This window comes from Canis aureus, chromosome 20, assembly GCF_053574225.1.
Source record: "Canis aureus isolate CA01 chromosome 20, VMU_Caureus_v.1.0, whole genome shotgun sequence".
NCBI lineage: Eukaryota > Metazoa > Chordata > Mammalia > Carnivora > Canidae > Canis > Canis aureus.
Genome location: NC_135630.1, coordinates 48824287 through 48843109, shown reverse-complemented (window position 1 = coordinate 48843109; position 18823 = coordinate 48824287).

Below are 18823 nucleotides of genomic sequence, written 5' to 3'. Positions count from 1 at the left end.
TTCAAAGATCTTTGAATAACTATCTAGCATTCTTATACACATACAAAGTATTTGAGGGGGGAAAGTTGGTTGTTTTTGTTTTTGGGTTTTTTTTTTTCCCCCTTGGCTCGGCATGTTTCTTTTGGTAAAGCAAAATATTTTATGGCTCTAGGTTTACTCTGTAGCTGGCAGAGCTAGTGGAACATTATCATGCTTGATGAAACACTACTTCTCCTGCTCAAACAAATGTATATCAAAATGAAAGTAAGTGGAGAGATTACTGCTTTTTAGATTAGTGTCTATTATCAATAAGCAGAGAGTTTCAAGTGCTTTAGTTAATGTGATTTCTTTGCCATTAAGGATAATTTATTGTTCTATTGTATGAATAGTTGTCAAATCTTTATACAATGAGTCAGATAATTCTTTGCACAATATTTAGTAGCTCTGTAAAAAATGAGATTTGAAATGTATCGAATGGGGGACTACCTTTTAACATTTCGTCTCAGAGAAGATGCTTGCTGCTTGAACATTTGATACAGATATAATCAGATAATATCTACATGCGGCAGAGTGCCCAGTAGCTATTTACATGTGGCTGCCATCTTGTTGATTGATCACACATGATCTACATGAATTAATGAATCTGATATGACCAAATTGGTCATGTCACCATTATTACAATGTCAAACTGAGTCCAAAAAATCAAAGTGTTTGATTCTGAATTTGGCTACACACAAGCTTTTCTGTCATTGAGTGAGGTCAATGGAATGTGTTAGTATGTCTGTGGGGGTGGTGGAGTCAGGGTGGGGAGACCACAGAGATGCAACAGAACTGCAGCCATGCAGACCATGGCATCATCTCCTGACTAACCCCTGGTAAGGATGGCCCAGGCAAGGGCAGGGGTCAGAGAGATCAAGAAAGAGTGATAGATTGTTATCTCAGAAGGCTGCCTAGAGACTAAGGAATAGATGATGCAAAGATGCTAACAAACAGGATCTATCACAGAGCTAAATTTCCCCATCAAGCTTCTGGGTCACCAGAAGAGTTAGCAAAAGCAAGGCAAACCACAATCTTATAAAAAAAAAAAAATACTGGACACCTGGATAGCTCAGTGGTTGAGCATCTGCCTTCAGCTCAGGGCATGATCCCAGAGTCCCAGGATAGAGGTCTGCATCAGACTTCCCACAGGGAGCTTGCTTCTCCCTCTGCCTATGTCCCTGTCTCCGTGTGTGTCTTTCATGAATAAAATAAATAAAATCTTTAAAAACTTGACATGGCTCGACCCATTGTATGGATCCCTTAATAGAAAACACAAGTTTGAGAGCCAGGTAGCAGTCTTAGAAACAGGGCTAGAGCTTCATATATCTTAAGGTAGAAAATCAAAATATAAAATTCAAAACAGAGCATAAAGAAAAGTTGACTTGATGTTTCACGATTGGAACTATAAACAATGGTTTCTTAAATAGTCCTTGACCAAGAAAAGTTTCCCCAGGGACCAGAGTTTAGATGAATATATCTAGATGTAAGGCTTACAGAAATACAGGGAACCAGGCAGCACATGCACAATGCTGAAGATGCATTGTCAGAAGTTTGCTGATAAATGTTTACCATTTGTAACATTTGCTGATTTCTATAGTGTAAATAGCCTATTGTGGCTTGTTCCAAGCTACCGTCATGTCATCAACTTGCCTACAAAAACTCCTAGGAATGTTAACAGTTGGTTCTTGTGAAGCAGTAAAAACTAGTTGCAGCGTGCCACTGTTGCATGGATGAGTCTATATCAGACTCAATTTATCAAAGAATTTATTAAACTTAAAAATAAAAGTATAAATTATTTTAAAACAATATTTTATTTGCTTATTTTTATTTATGTATTTATTTTTTTATCATTCAGTAAATATTTACTAAGTACCTTCAGAGCTTGTGCTGGCCATTACTCAAGTCCAATAGAGCATCTGTTCTGGAAGCTCATGACTATATTGTATACAAGGCATATAGTCCCTGAATTATTTTAAATTATGGATAGCTAACAATTTAACCAGAAAATTCTTGTACCACAAATCCTTTTCTACTCATTCCTTTGCACATAGAATCTAATTCCACTCTCTATCAGAACTGGAATTAGTACTTACTTGACTTCACTCAGGGCCTGATCTGTCATAAATATTCAATAAATCACTAGTGAATATACCAGGTTTCTTTACTTGGGAGCCTAATAAATGCAACTGGTGTCCAAATAACATCCAGCTGTTTGTAAATTTACTTTGTATATTTGTAAATGTGCATTTTTTGCAGAAAGAGCCAGTCATGCTCATATTGCAATTAAGTGAAAAATATATTTTTCTTTTTATATTATCTCTCCTCCATAGCATAAAAGCTGCAAGTATTCCATTTTCTGAATTCTCAAAGCATTATATTTGTGATTTTATTGTAACCTCAGTGCTTTGGAGTGATGTGGTCCTGTATTTTTTTTCTCCAGGATATCCTCTTACTTCCTGAAGAGTAGTTTCCATGTCTTATTGCCTCTGAGATCTTAATCCTCAGTGTTTATTATCAGTTTATTTTTTATTATTGTAGGTGAGCCTGATACACTGTGTGTCTTCAATATCTTTACAAAATTGATATAAAACTGCAAATTTTACTATACTCTAATAATTAACTAAAAAAATAAAATATATATTGAGTAAGTATGGCTCTGTCTGGTAGACATTTGCTTTCTCAGAATTTCCATTGCTTCAATTTATGTTAATATTGGTGATGGGGGGTATCCCTAGGTGGCTCAGCAGTTTAGCACCTGCCTTCAGCCCAGGGCATGATCCTGGAGTCCCGGGATCGAGTTCCACGTCTGGCTCCTTGCATGGAGCCTGCTTCTCCCTCTGCTTGTGCCTCTCTCTCTTTCTCTTTCTCTGTGTCTCTCATGAATAAATAAATAAAATATTTTAAAAAAATATATTGGTGATGGTATTCACATTCTGCTTGAAACATTTCAATGGTGACATATCCAGGTTGTTATTAAGATAAATTGCTTAAGGAAATTGCATAAGAGAAAGTTACTGAGAACAAATTGAAAATTATGACAAAGTGATCAGTGGACTTATTTGTATAGATTTGAGCCAGGAATTCAGTGAGTTTGTTACAGTGGAGACCCTATCCTAACACTGATATGATCAGACTGACTTTACCAAAAGAATACAGGTCACTAGCAAGAGAAAAGCTCTAGTCTTCAGAGTCTTTCTGTGGCTCCACACACCATCTCTGCAATGTTATTGAACTTTTACAGATTGATATAACCTCTTGGCCAGAAAAGCACCTTCCTGTTATAGATTGGGATATTATTTAAGGGCTTACTTTTTATACTGGTCATTTTCATATAGCTCTTCCAACTAAACCAAAGAGAAGAGTTAATATCTATATATCATATATGACATTTTCCTTGAAGAGGTGATAATGGAAGGCGGAGGTATTAAAGAACCCTTCATATTACAATTCTGTGCTTATTTTGTGAAAGGTTAGAGCCACATTTAGATCCTGAAGCCCTGGATTTCAATTTTAATTTAAGCATTCTTTCCCAGTGACCTTTCCCTTTTACTGCAAAAAAGACAGTGTTCAGTTTGACACTTTTGTTCTTTAAAATCTACCCGCTTCCTTGACTTTTAAGTAAGAACTGAGAGAGCCTATCAGAGTCTGTCATAAGGCAGGCATTTTTTCCCCCTCGAGGGCTTTTGCGTTCTCTTTATTGGAACAGGCATTATTCAGCCTAAAGCAAGGAAGACCTAAGAGCAGTCTTTAAGGAAGTTGGATTGTTAATAGAGAGAAAACAGGGAAACACTGCCTTGTCAGTGATGTGGGATCTGTAACCTCTAGCTCCCTACTCCTTTCAAAGCCTGTCAAGTATCATCATCAGCTTATTAAGCAGAGGGGTTGATAAAAATTGATGTTAATTTTAATCGACTCCTATTCATTTCTCCAAGGGGTGGAGAATGACAAATTATTCAGTAATAGTTACAGCATGTATCAAAAATTTATTTTTTCCAAGATACTGGGACACTCCAGCAATTTAATGATATACACCATTAGTTCTAAGTCAGACTGGATGAAAGTTGAACCCTTCAGCGCAGCTACTAGACTACCTAGTTAGAACCTATCTAATAATAATAACTAAATATGTCATAGTTTGGGTTATATAATGTATTTTACAAATGCCCTCTACAAAATACCATAAAACTAAAAAGTAAATCCCAAAGTTTTAACAATATTAAGACATTTGTTGAGTACAAAAATGACCCAATACAATACTAATCAAGAGATACATAATAAACCTTATAGACATGGCAGCTGCCATCAGAGAACCAATAAAACAAATAATGTAGTTGAAAATTGAAAAAGAAATAATCTCCCAGAAGTTTGTTTGTCTGAACCATTGTTCCCAATTGGCTTAGTTATGTTTTGTTTAAGAGAAGGTTTTTGGGGGCACCTGGTGGCTCACTCAGTTGGGTGTTGGACTCTTTTGTTCCAGCTCAGATCATGATCAGGGTTAGGAGATCGAACCCCGCATCAGACTCCCTGCACTCTCTCTCTCTCTCTCTCTCTCAATCTCTCCCCCACCTCCCTCCTTCTCAAGTAAATAAATAAATAAAACCTTTTTAAAAAAGAGGGAGAAGGTTGTTTGGCTAAAACACTTTTATGAATGGAAAATATATTCTCTTACATTTAAAAAACAGAAAGAAAAGGAAAAAAGAAAAGGAACACCACCACCAACAAAAAAAAAAAACCCCAAAAACTTATGAAGTGTTTTCCCTGTAGTAGTGATTGTCTAGTACTCAGTAAATATTCTTCCTCTCTCTTACTCTCCTTTTCCTCTTTGGCTTTGACAAATATTCAGTCAGCACCTGGTTTGCTCCAGGCATATTGTTAGTTAAACAAATATTTCAAATATTTTACCTGGACTTATGGAGCTACTACCAAGTTGAGATGGGATGCGGAGACTTCTTTACAACTAAAATATACTTGCTTGATTGAAATAATTAATATTAAATCTCATTATAAAGATTTAAAATGGAACAATAGGGAAGTAATGAATTCTGCATTTAGATTTGGTCAAGTCTCTATAAAGATTTATTCACTCATGTGTTCAGAGAGATATCTGAGAATGTTCCATCTCATCAAGGCTTATTTCCCAATAAGACTTAGTTGATGCTTTATCTCTACTCACCTTCTCATCCCTCTATATCCACAAACCCCACTATCATCTGCAATGTGTTTCTTCCCTTAACAATTTAACTACATCAATCTTTAAAAGTTCACTTCAAGTCTCATTAAGACTTCCTTGAAGCCCACAAAAAATGCTACCTCCATCTTTATGATTTCCTCTTAGAGCAAATAAGATCTCACACTGATTTTCTAGTTGCTTTTCTCCCCAACTAGATGAGAAACTGAGTAGAAACTGAGAGCTACGAGCTTTTGGTGCAGCTCTGTAGAGTCTCTTAGTTCTTCTTACAAGAAATTTAGCAGTTGATAACTGTGTACAATTAGTTTCTTTCCCTGAGAGTTTGACAGCTGCCTAATAATCTCTATTCTTTTCTTCCCTCTTCCCAGTCCTTACGTCACATGAGCATATTCTCTTATGGACTGTAAATAGTAAGATTTCTAACCAATTAAAGAGTTTTGTATATTTTATTTTTCATGAGAAGATAAACCAAGAAAAAGAATTGGAACATACTGGTGGTCATATTACCAACCAAAGGTATGGTCTTATTCTTTTGTAACTTAAATGCTTTAGGAACATTTTAGTAGAATTCATTCTCAGAGATAATGGGACTTGTTCTCAATTCAATAAGGTTCTTTGAGTGTAAGGGGTAAAAGAATGGCTTCAAAGAAATGTGATCCATACATAGAAAATGCTGATTATATAAAGTCACCAGACATCATAGGGGCATACTGATTTGCCAGAGGAGACTGAAACTTCCCCTTTCTGATGTATTTTTCCATTTGTTATTTTGACTTTGAATCATTCTCTTTCTGAAGCACAGGAAGACAAATTGCAAAGGATTTATAAAAGAATAGAATTGACTTCAGATCTCTTCCTTGCCTAAATTTGCAAGTCTTTGTAATGATCTTGTTTTAAAGTAGATGCACATTCATTCTGCTAAGAGAAACCACAACATACTTTGATACTATGTCCTTCCTGCAGTTATTTGCTTCCTTAAGGAGAAAGTAAGAAAGGTTTTTCAGACTTGAAATATGTGGATTTAGTGGATTGGTTGATTATAGAGCCTTTACCTCCCCCCTTTCTTCTGCCTACACTGAGCACAAAGAAATTTCCTTAGACGTTTAGGAGAAAAATGATACTTCCCCTGGGTTGTCCTTGAGCTAACAGCTGCAGACTTCAGATTTTCAATATAACTCAGGCAGCAGCACATGTGAGGAAATAGGTCCTAAACTCACTTAAAAGTTCAAAGGCTATGATAGAAAAGCGTGCCCATATTGAGTAACTTCTGAAGAGGCTGAACCTATACTAAAGTAACAAGGTGAAGTGTTGGCAAATATTAGGAGGTTAGGGTGAAAGGCTCAATAAAGGTCTTCCATAGAAGTTGGCCAAAAGAGAGATGAGTTAGATAAGGTCAAAGAAAAAAAGAATTCATCAGCAGGAAACATACACAGTGATCACAAATCAAAGTAAACATAGAAATTTCTGAGTGATATGTCAGCTGCCTTTTTCCCCTTAAAGTGTTAAAAATGTACAGATATATAAATAGAAATAAAATCTTTTTAAAAGTCATGTAACAATTATCTACGTGTGTTCAATTTGTATATGATTCAGGACTGTTCTGGTCTAGGTGAAGCCATCAAGACCATGGTGCAGCTTTGACGTTGGATTCAGATCTTAGGGCTGCCTTATAAGTGAGACTCCCTTGTCAACATTTTTGGCCCACTACTTAGACAATACAATCCCTCAAATGTAGAATGAACCTATCATATCAAATTTCACTATGTCATCTAATAACATATGTTCAGTTTAATAAGGGTTGTTTATTTTTCACAGCCCTCCAGGGTACACTGATTATCTTGCCATGTTTCTGTGAATTATAAAAAAATGAACATATTTTAAATTCTCTTCCCACATTAGAGAAATTAAACCTCGAAAAGTATTGAGGAAGTCCCAAATTTGTTCTTCATATAACCTCTAGAATGATCTCTCTAAAAGGGCATATCTTATCACATTCTTATTAACAATATCTTCCATTCTCATTTTCCTGTAAGGATTAAGGGAAGTGATGAATGTGAAAGTTCCAGTACAATGCCATGCACAAAGCAGTTCTCAATAAATACTGATCCCTCTGGCTTTCTCTCCTTGGCTTGAATGACAATATGAAGACTAGATCAAATCCTGCTCATCACAATACTCAGAAAGGATGCATAAAATGTAACAAATTCCTTTTAAATATATAGCTGAATCCTTAAGAAAGTAAGAGAAAAAAGAGGAAAATCATAGAGAGGGAATCAAAAACACGATGATAAATGTGAACTGGTACTGGGATTATAATGAGGTGGCAGACAATGAGAATTTTCTATTAGAAAAAAATATATATACGATTTGGAGTTTAATGTCACCCAGGAACAGGAATGAGGTCTTTGGTTTAAAAGATCTAGGGAGCAAAACTCCAAACCATTGCATAAAACATTGGTTTTATGTCTTACAGCTCACATAAGGATGACATGCTCAGAATAAATGTGGACTGAAAGTAAAAATAAATCTTTATCTTGACACAAGAAGACCACCAAGAAGCTTGACTCCCTTGACCTGACTCTCAGATGAATAAATAAATCTATCAAGAAAACTAAATATTAACACAATATTAATTAAAAATTCAATGGAAAGTAAAACAGCATAATAGGCACAGAAAAAGAAATAGAAGAGCTAAAGATAGATTTGAGGAAATTATCCAGAATGCAGCACAGAGAGATAGAACAATAAAACATGTAAATAGAGTTTAAAAGACATAGAAGATAGAATATATCTCTCCAACATTTGTAATAGGAGTTGCCAAATAACAGAATTAATGGAGAACAAGTAAATATTTAAGGTGAAAATAAATTAAAAAATTCCAGAATAGAAGAAATAGGGAAATCACAGAGTCCAAAATATATTTGGAAATCACAATGAGTACCAAATTAGGTAAGTATAATAAATCCACCTTTAAGCAAATACAGAAGTGAGTCTAGAAATCACAGAAGAAAAATCATGGAAACAAATAGAAAGAAAAGACATGAAAATTGGGCTACAACTAACTCCTTTAAAAAGGAAGAAGATAGAAAAATAATATATTCAGTGTTCGAAAAAAAAATAGCCAGTAACTCAGAATTCTACATTCTGATAAATAAGCATTTAAGATCAATAGTAGAATGAATGATTTCAAACACACAGTAACTGAGCATCCTCTCCAACAGATTTTCAAAAACATACCTTCTAAAAGAAATAACTTCCGTGAGAAAAAAATACAAAAACAAAAACAAAATACCTCACCCAGAAAGAAGTACAGACTTATTGAGATGAATGGTACACAAATAAATTATTAAATATATAGATGCATTAAAATTTAAGCATTAATAACAAAAACTAATTGAGTTTAAAAAATAATGTAAGTAAAATGCTATGTAGTAAAGATGTTAAAATTAATATGAGCAAAGAAAAATTTTGAATACTTATAGTTAGAACAGAGATCAAACAACATGAATATCATAACCACCTTAATGGCAACACTATGGGTGAAAAAAGTAACTGATTAAAGGAAAAGGTGGGGCAGCCCTGGAGGCGCAGCGGTTTAGCGCCGCCTGCAGCCCAGGGCGTGATCCTGGAGACCCGGGATCGAGTCCCACATCAGGCTCTCTGTGTGGTGCCTGCTTCTCCCTCTGCCTGTGTCTCTGCCTCACTCTCTCTCTCTCTCTCTCTCTGTCTCTATGAATAAATAAAATAAAATCTTAAAAAAAAATAAAATAAAATAAAGGAAAAGGTGAAAGCCTGACTAGTTCTATAACAAAGAATTGAATCAGTCAGTAATAATGTCTATACATTAGGCCCAAATACCACACAAATGCCGAATTCAGACTTAAATTCTACAAATAATATAAGAACAAGATTGCTCAATATTATTATTTTTTAAAGATTTTATTTATTTATTCATGACAGAGAGAGAGGCAGAGCCACAGGCAGAGGGAGAAGCAGGCTCCACACAGGGAGCCCAACGTGGGACTCAATCCTGGGTCTCCAGGATCACATCCTGGTGCCAAAGATGGCACTAAACCTCTGGGCCACCGGGGCTGCCCTTAATATTATTTTTTAAAAGATTTTATGAATGTATTCATTAGAGAGAGAGAAAGCATACACATGGTGGGGAGGACCAGAGAGAGAAAGAGAGGGATAAATAGACTCTATGCTGAGCATGGAACCTAACTGGGACTCCATCCCAGGACCCTGGGTCTTGACCCCAGCCAAAACCAAGAGTTAGAGGCTTAACCAACCATGCCCCCCAAGCGCCTCTATACAATGTTATCTAAGCTTTTTCAGAAATTAGAAATTGAAGAAATACTTCCCAATTTATTTTACAATTAAAGTATTATCTGATACTACATCAAATAGATTATGAGAAAGGCAAATTATAAGCACATCTTTTAAACCTAAATGAAAAAATCACTAAATAAAATTCACAACTGTTCAAAGCAGATTCAGTGATATACCCATAAACTTTCACCATAATGGGACTGTGTTTTTGAAAGAATGCAAGTGTTTTAGCATAAAACATTTAGTTATGCAATTTTCCTTCTTAACATATTATATGTCAAAATTAGCATGTTTATAGAATCAAACATTAATATAATTCAACAGTGATTAATGAAAAATCTCACCAATTTAGTAACAGAAGGAAACTTCCTTGACTTAACACCCTACAATGGTGAAATATTACAGTTTCACTTAAAATCATTTTAAAATTCCATCTAAAATTCAATTTTATCAAAGAACTTTTACAGGGTTGAAAAAGAAAGAAAAATATTTTATTTTTTAGAGCCATAAGATTGGCTTCCTAGAATATACAAGAAAAGTGGCTGGTGGATTCAGGACAGACCATGCCAAAATATGCACCTTAGCATATTAAATATGTTAAGCTGAGGAATTTGAGAAAACAGCAGAAGCAGAAACTTCACTTTGACCTCCCTATACACAAGATTCTCTTCTGAAACAGGTCATAAAACCCTCAGGTGAAAAGTGCCCTCCTGATACTCAGAGGAAAGGACCATTCTTATCTCTGAAGACAAAGGACCCCAAGCAGAATCCCTACAAACAGGGATTCCCTGATTTTACTACACTCAATTCATACTCTTTGATCTATCATATTTCTATATGACTGTCCATTTTTCTTCATCAAGCTTAGCATAAAAGTAGTCAGGCCTAACTATTTCTTTGGGTTCTCATTTCCTTCTGGAGGCTCCTGAGCCACATAAAACTTACATTAAATAAATTTTCATGTTTTTCTCTTGTTCATCTTTTTTAGTTTAATTTTCAGACCCAGCCAGAACCTTAAGAAGGTCAAGAAACATTTGTTTCTCTTCTATAGACAATCAGAATTGATCAAAGAATCAAGCAAAGTTGTTGGATAAAGGAACAATATGAAAATCAATTAGTTGCCTATGTACCCATATGTACAAATATTTAGAAGATATACTGGTTTAAATATAAAAATAGAATTAAAAATGGAAACAAAAGAATAATGCTCCTAGAATTAAATTTTTAAAAAATGTATAAAACTTTTATGAAATAATTCAGAAAACATTGAGATATTAAAAAGACCTAAAATACTTGGATAAATGTCAATCGAGAGGACAATCCACTATCAAAAATATAAAATTTTTCTAAAATAGATAAATTTAAACATTTAATACATTTTCATCAAAATTCCAACAAGTTTTATTATAGCTCAATATAAGCAAAACCCAATAATTCACAAGGAAGATTAACTGGACAAGAATAGCTAGAGCATGCTAATGACTAATAAGGGACCCTTGTACAAGGAGATAGGTGTTTACTACCCTTCCACGATAAATAAGAGAGTATGGTACTGATAAAAGAATAAACAAATACGGTAACAGGGACTGATAAATAAATAAAAATAATTCAGAGTATGGAATTGACCTTTTCATTTATGGAAACATGGTATATGAGAGGACTGAACTAGAAAATCAGTAGATAAAAATTTGAACCATACAACAAATGGTCCCAGTAACATTGGTTTTCCACATAAAAAGAAAAAATGTAATATCAGATTCATATCTCATTTCATATGTTAAAGATCAGATGAAGTACAGATTTACATCTTAAAATCAAAAGTTTTTGGAGGTATATATATGAAGACATATTTATGACAGAAGAGTAAGGAAGAATTTCTTTAAGAAGATGCAAAAAGGCCAAACCACAAGCAAAATGTTGATAAATGTACCTGCATGAAATATTTTTAGGAAAAAAAGGACAAACTTTAGAAACAAGCTACAGAACCAGTAAAGTTTCATTTGTACAACATACATATCTGAGAAAATACTAGTTGTCAGCCTAGAAATCAACATAAAAGAGAGGGAGAAAGAGAAAAATGATTAAAGAGTATTAATAGACATTTCTCAGAAGAGGAGCGCAAAAGGCCAAAAAAATGTATGGAAAGAGGTTCAGTCTCATTAGTAATCAGATAAATGCAATTGTAAGCCAAAATGAGATAGAATTTGAGATATTTCAGGTTGAGAACATGCTGTAGCACAAAACACTAAAGGCTATGAAGATGTGAAGTTATTGGCAGCTCTCATACACCACTCAAGAGAATGTAAATTGATAAAACTACCTGATAGAAAACACTTTTGCAGTATCTAATAAAATAAAGAGGTGTATTTTCTATATTCCAGCAATTCCTCTACATGTATTTATCCTAGAGAAATTCTTACATGTAAGTAAATATTCATATGCATTATAGAGTTAGAAGACAGAGCAAGTCTTTAATGTCAGCTGAATTAAATATGTGTTAATTTCTTCTTAAAGATAAAAAGTCTCTACTGAGGTTTCTTAAAGGACTATTTTCATTTTGAATTACAATAACTGACTCTCTTTAGAGGAAAAAAAAATAGAGGACAAAAAATGATGACTAGCAATATGAGAAACTCCAATATTTGGCTGAATACTCCCCAAGCAAAGTGAAATACATCTAATTAAAAGGAAGAATCAAATGGATTGTTTGATATATCGTAACTCAACCAACTATGATATATATACACTACATCTATACATAGGTATACTCATATTTCAGTAAGTTCTTTGTTCTTATATAGAGAGTACTTATTCAATTCAAGAAATATTTATGGGATGGGGAATTTCAAGGTCAAGATAGTGGATTGATCATACATAACTACTTTTACTTGAATCCTAGATCTCACTAAAAAAACTATGAGATTCTTTTAAAAATTCATAGATCCATAATGAGAAGGAGAAAAGGGAAGGAAGTAGTAAAAGAAAATGTTCAAAACTGGGGAAAACGTAGAGAAGTAATAACTAACCTACCAGATTCAAGGAAGCTTATTCCTAAACCAGCAAAGAAAAAGCTGAGATTCAACCCAATTTTAATCATAAAATCTTCAAAAAATTCAAGAATTAAACAGAGGGTTAAACAGGGTGATAGAATAAAATATGTTGGGGAAACAGATTCCTGCACCCTATTTCATTTATTTTATGAATGTCCCCTGGAAGGGCACTCTGAAGAGGATGAAAGAGAAAAGATTTGATATGGGGACAAAGAGCTCAGCTGTATGTTTGGGTACAATACCAAAAAGAGAGGATTAAGTTGCTCTATATATTCTGATTATTGAAAGTTCTCTTCCTTGACTCAGACTCCCAGAATACTATAGAATTTTATTATACTACATTCAGAAAATTGGAGAAATATGATCAATCCAAAGAGACCAAAAAATAAAAAAATAAACAAAAAGCAAAGAGACCTAAAGTTTTTGACACAGTGATATTTAAAAAATGTCCCACATGATTGCTATGTGCTAAAACTAAATATGGTGGGATCCATCCATATGTTCATAGCTTGCAATCAACTATTTAGTTCTCCACTCTGAACATAGGCAGACAGCCAAAGATTACTGCCAATATGAATATCAGAAACCAGAAAAATAGGTAAAATTAAGAGAAATGGAGATTATTTAGGAAGAAAAAATGTTGACATACATTTTATATGTGTGTGTGTGAATGTTTGATTTATTTATATACATATATATCTAAGCTTATATAGTTGTATGTATATATATATGTAGTTGTATATATATATATACATATATATATACAACCTTCATTAATCTCTCTAGAAGAATAAAAATAGATATTATATCCATTAAACAAGAAAATGGTACTAAAAAATAAGATATTCAGAAAACAAAATGGCCCCTTAGAAATTAAAGGCCTGTAGCAATAATGTTCATTACAAGATCTGAAAAATATAATTGAAGAGCTCTCCTAGATTTTGAGTCAAAAAATAAAAAAAAAAATAGGGCAGCCCCGGTGACTCAGCGATTTAACACTGCCTTCAGCCCAGGGTGTGATCCTGGAGACCGGGGATCAAGTCCCACATTGGGCTCCCTGCATGGGACCTGCTTCTCCCTCTGTCTGTCTTTCTCTCTCTTTCTCTCTCTCTCTGTCTCTCATGAATAATAAATAAAATCTTAAAAAAATAAAAAAATAGACAAGAAGAGTATGATATCCAAGATGGGTGCCAACATTCTGAGTACTCCTCTTAGTGAAATGCAGTCTAATTCCCCTCCTCTTGCATCTAGGCTGTATGTAGTGACTACTTTGATAAACAGAATATGACAGATATGACATGGAAAGAAAAGATTGTCAGAGCTTGCTGACATGGAAAGAAAAGATTGTCAGAGCTTGCTTACATTCTATTAACTTCGTTACTAGTGGTCTGTCCCTAAGGGGAGAAATTAATGCAATGTACCTGGTCTAATGTCCTAGACCCCTGCGTACATGAATTAATAGTATTTGTGAAGAGGATGAGGCCTTACCTATTGGAAGCCCCTAGCAGGATGTTCTCTAACTAAAGGATTATTTAGAGTATTAAAAAATAACAAAACAAAACAAAATCTATGAGGCGTAGCTTCTTGGAGAATGCCCCATAAACCATACAACTCTTTGGGGTATAAATGGGCTAAAATTGAAATAGCAGTTTTAGTACTTTGGAAATCATTCAGAGATATATAACAAAATGAGGATATATTCATAAAAATGATTAAACTTCAGATACAAACAGAATGAATCTGCAGTATTCTTGCCGAAGACTGTTCCCAGGTAGAGATCAAATCTTTTATTCTACATGAGAGGTGCACTTCCGATGCAGGAAAGAATGATTAGAAGAAGTGCCCTCGATACCCCAGATCTCTACATTATATAAGACTCTCAATTGCTGGTATTCTTGACACAATTAGTAAAGCTTAATATCGGGTAAAGGCTTTAATTTATGTTAGTCTCATTTGTCAACTTGATCTTGTGTGTTAGTTCAAGGTACTGTGCTGTTTCCAGGCCCAGCCCGTAAGACATGGAAGCTTCTCCTTCTTGTCCCTTGAAGTGCTGTCAGTAGACCATGTTGCCGGTCTAACTCCCCTCCCAGTGAATCTGAGTTCAGTGACTGCTCTACCAATGGAATGTGGTGAAAATGATAATGTGGTAAATTCTGGGCCCAGGCCTTTAGAGATTAAAAGCATTCTCTTCCTATCTCTTGAAACCTTCTCCCTAGGAGCCCTGAAGCACCATACCAGGAATCTGACTACCCTGACATTGCCTTTTTGAGGAGTCAGGGGCAGGCAGACTGGTGCGGAGTCTGAACTAAGCTCGGCCCTCATCCTTGCCCAGCAAGCTGTCAAGTTATATGATGATGCCTTGGCTCATTCATGCTATCCCTCAGGTGAGTTCCAGCAAATGATCTCAGTCGACGCCACAGAAATAAGAAGAATTGTCTGCTAAGGCCTGCCTGAACTTCCAATCCTCCAAATCATAAGATATGATCAAGTTGCTGTTTTTGCCACTAAGTTTTGGCAAAATTTGTTATAGAGCAAAAGATAGCCAACTCAAGGGGTAAAATAAAAGGAAAGGACAATCCAGGGGTAAACATGTAAGAGTTCTGTGCTGCATGTTAACTAGCTAGAATTTAAATAAATGAATAAAATAGAAGTTAAAAAGAAAAAAAATACAATAAAAATATTTGACCCCCTCTGATGGCAGGGATTAGTATGTGTGTGTTTGGACTTCATCTAAGTGTATAATAAAATAATAAACTGGGGATCCCTGGGTGGCTCAGCGGTTTACCACCTGCCTTTGGCCCAGGTCATGATTCAGGAGTCTCAGGATCGAATTCTGCATTGGGCTCCCAGCATGGAGCTTGCTTCTCCCTCTGCCTGTGTCTCTGCCTCTCTCTATGTCTCTCATGAATAAATAAATAAAATCTAAATAAGTAAACACATAAATAAATAAAATAATAAAAAAATAAAATAAAATAATAAACCATAGGGCACCTGGGTGGCTCAAATAATTGGACATCAGACTCTTGGTTTTGGCTCAGATCCTGGTCTCTGGACCATGGGAATGAGCCCCACCTTGGGATTCCTGCTCAGCCCAAGTCCCCTTGTCCCTTTCCCTCTGCTCCTCCCCTGCACCTGTGTGTGTTCACACATGCTCTCTCTCTCTCTCTCTCTCTCTCTCTCTCAAATAAATAAATGAATAAATAAACTCTTTAATATTGTTTTAAAAATAATAAAAAGTAAACCATTTTTAAAAAAATAAGAGTTCCAGAAAGGGACAATAGGAAAACAGATGGAAGGTAATCAGTGAAAAGTTTAATAAAATTTTCCCAGATTGAAAATGCCCACCAAGTGCCCAACATGATGAATAAAATTAGAATTACATCAAGGCACACCAGTGTGAAATTATTTTAGTACACTGAGGGAAAAAGATACCTCAATTTCTTGAAAAGGACAAAAACAAAAAATAAAAACAATAAAAATGTCACACACAAAGGATGAGTATTAACATGGCCCCTGATTTCTCAACAATGAAGAAATGCTTTAAAGATTCTAATGGAAAATTATTTTTAACCCAGATTACATGCCAGCCAAGTTATCAATCAAAAGTGAGAGCAGATTAAAGTCATTTTAGCATGCAAGTTCTCAAAAATATGCATTTTGTCAGAAAATCTTTATTGAGGAAATATTCAAAAGTCCTTGGATATTTATGAGAAAGGGATGAGATGATGAGAGTTAGGGTTAAAATTACACACTTTTTCTTGAAATAAAATTGTATATTTTATAATATTTGTATGCAAATTCCAGTTCTGCTACAAACCAGCTGTGTGATATAGAACTTAAATAGAACTTGATTAACTTCTCTGAGTTTCCATATTCTCATTAATAAAATGGAAATATCTATTTCAATTTTTACAAAGAAAAATGACAATGTATAAAATGTACAGTTCAGTAACTATCATTTGATAGTCATTTGATACACCTTTAATAGGCATTTAATAGCAAAATTATTTTTTCTTTCCTTGATTCTTTTATTTATTCATCCTGTCTTATTAAGTGGAAACATTATTGATAACATTTATTGAAGAGAATTCAGTAGCTTCTAAATTGAGGAAAATAAATAGAGACGCAAAGCTGATCCTTGAAAATTAATGGCTAAGGGGACAATATATTTAAGAAGAAAATAAAAGATTCTTGAGAGAATTTCCTGCTTTGATATGAGTAGCAGAGCAATATTAATGATGAACTTAACAACTATAGTATCTGAAAATAAGCTAAAACATTCCTGTCTGTCACAAGTTATAAAGGAAGCCTGAGGCATCTCATGAGTGAGAAGAAGATAATAAGCCACTGTTTTCACACACAAAAAAAGTGATAAAAGTTAAAGATGATAATACAGTAGACAGTTGTTTTTTGATTTTTATTTCTTATAAAATTTGCTTTAGCTATTGCCCTTTATGTTTAAAATGTGGCCTGAAAATTCAAGTCATATATAGGATGTATATGCATATATACACATCACATCTATATCTTTAAACAGTTAAATTTATTTCATTTTAAAAGAGAAGAGTGTGTGCAGTATTAAGTTGTTTATCCTTATATCTGAGGTAATTCTAACTACAGAGTCTGTAGTAAACACCAATCACTTGAAAGAAACTACCATTCAAAGAAAAGGCAGATGGAGCACAGTTTCTCTATGACTTGACCTGAAGCATCCATCCTTTTTAAAATTACAAGAAAAATATCTTTAAGAATAATTTTTTTAAAGATTTTATTTATTATTTATTTATTTATTTATTTATTTATTTATTTATTTATTTATTTATTTATGAGAGACACAGAGAGAGAGGCAGAGACATAGGCAGAGGGAGAAGCCGGCTCCCCATAGGGAGCGCAACACAGAACTCGATCCCAGGACTCTGGGATCACACCCTGAGCCAAATGCAGAGGCTCAACCACTGAGCCACCCAGACATCCCAAGAAGAAAGAATTATCATGGGAAACTCATTGTAAAGTGTATCTTCTAGAAGGTGGCCTGAGGACATAGCTATTGAGAAATGTATTACTAAGAAATCCCTGAAAGAGATTATAACATTTTGTTTGTTTTGAAGTATTCCTCATTAAACAAAATCACAAAGGCTGAGAGGAATCTTAGTGGAAAAGTGACATAGTCAATCTTCCTGACTCCTGGAAAGTCAAAAGTAAACAACATAAACCCTAGAGTTCTAATGCAAACTCTTGAGGGAACTCTTCCCTTTGCTAAAACCTTCACTCAGGAAAAGTTACTTTAAAATTTGTAAGTCATCTTGGGACTCTCTCTTTCTCCCCAGACACCACCTGCTTTCCTTCCAAAGACATATTTCCATAATCAAATAGGCACACGAGCCAAAGTTGGAAAGAAGTTTAGAGACTATAAAAAACCCTGTATTTTCTCGAGTATCACTAGATAGTAAACATATAAAGCTCACTCCCACCTCCAGATCTTCAAGTATGTCATTTCTTCTATAGAATCTCTTCCTTTTTCGCTTGTTCTGGACAAATTCTTCTCAGAGTTCTGGGTCCTGGACAAGCTTCAAGTTCATTATCAAGCCTTGCATGAGTAATTGTTATATTCTCTTGTAATTTTCCTTAAAACACTTCAGTTGAGGCATTGATTGAAACACACACACACACCCCACTTTAGGAACGTACAGTTTGTTTTTGTTTTAAAGATTCATTCATTTATTTGAGAGAGAGAGACAGAGAGAGCGAGCAGAGTGAGGGGGGAGAGGAAGAGGGAGAAAAAGTCTTAAGCAGATGCCATGTGGAGCACAGAGCCCAAAACAGGACTTGACCTCACGACCCTGAGATCACGACCCAAGCCAAAACCTAGAATCAGACGCTTAACCAACTGTGGGACCCAGGGGCCCTAGAAACATAGAATTTAAATGTGTAAGTCACTTTTATCTTGGCCCAAACCCAGACGTTTTGTCTTTTTTCATAAAAAAAAATTCCAGGACATCATTTTCCATCGGAGATTGTGTGTGGGTGGATAGAAGTATTGTTTCCAACCCTCCCACCCTTTTGTGAACAATGTATAAAAATGAAGGAGACTCAGGAGCTATACCTTTGGGTATCATGCCCTATAGTTATAATATGAACAAGTCTCACATCAATCCACTAGTGGAAGGATATTTTCACCTGAAATAGAATAGAATTCTGGTTACCTTGAGTGAGCTTTACATCCCACTGTATTACA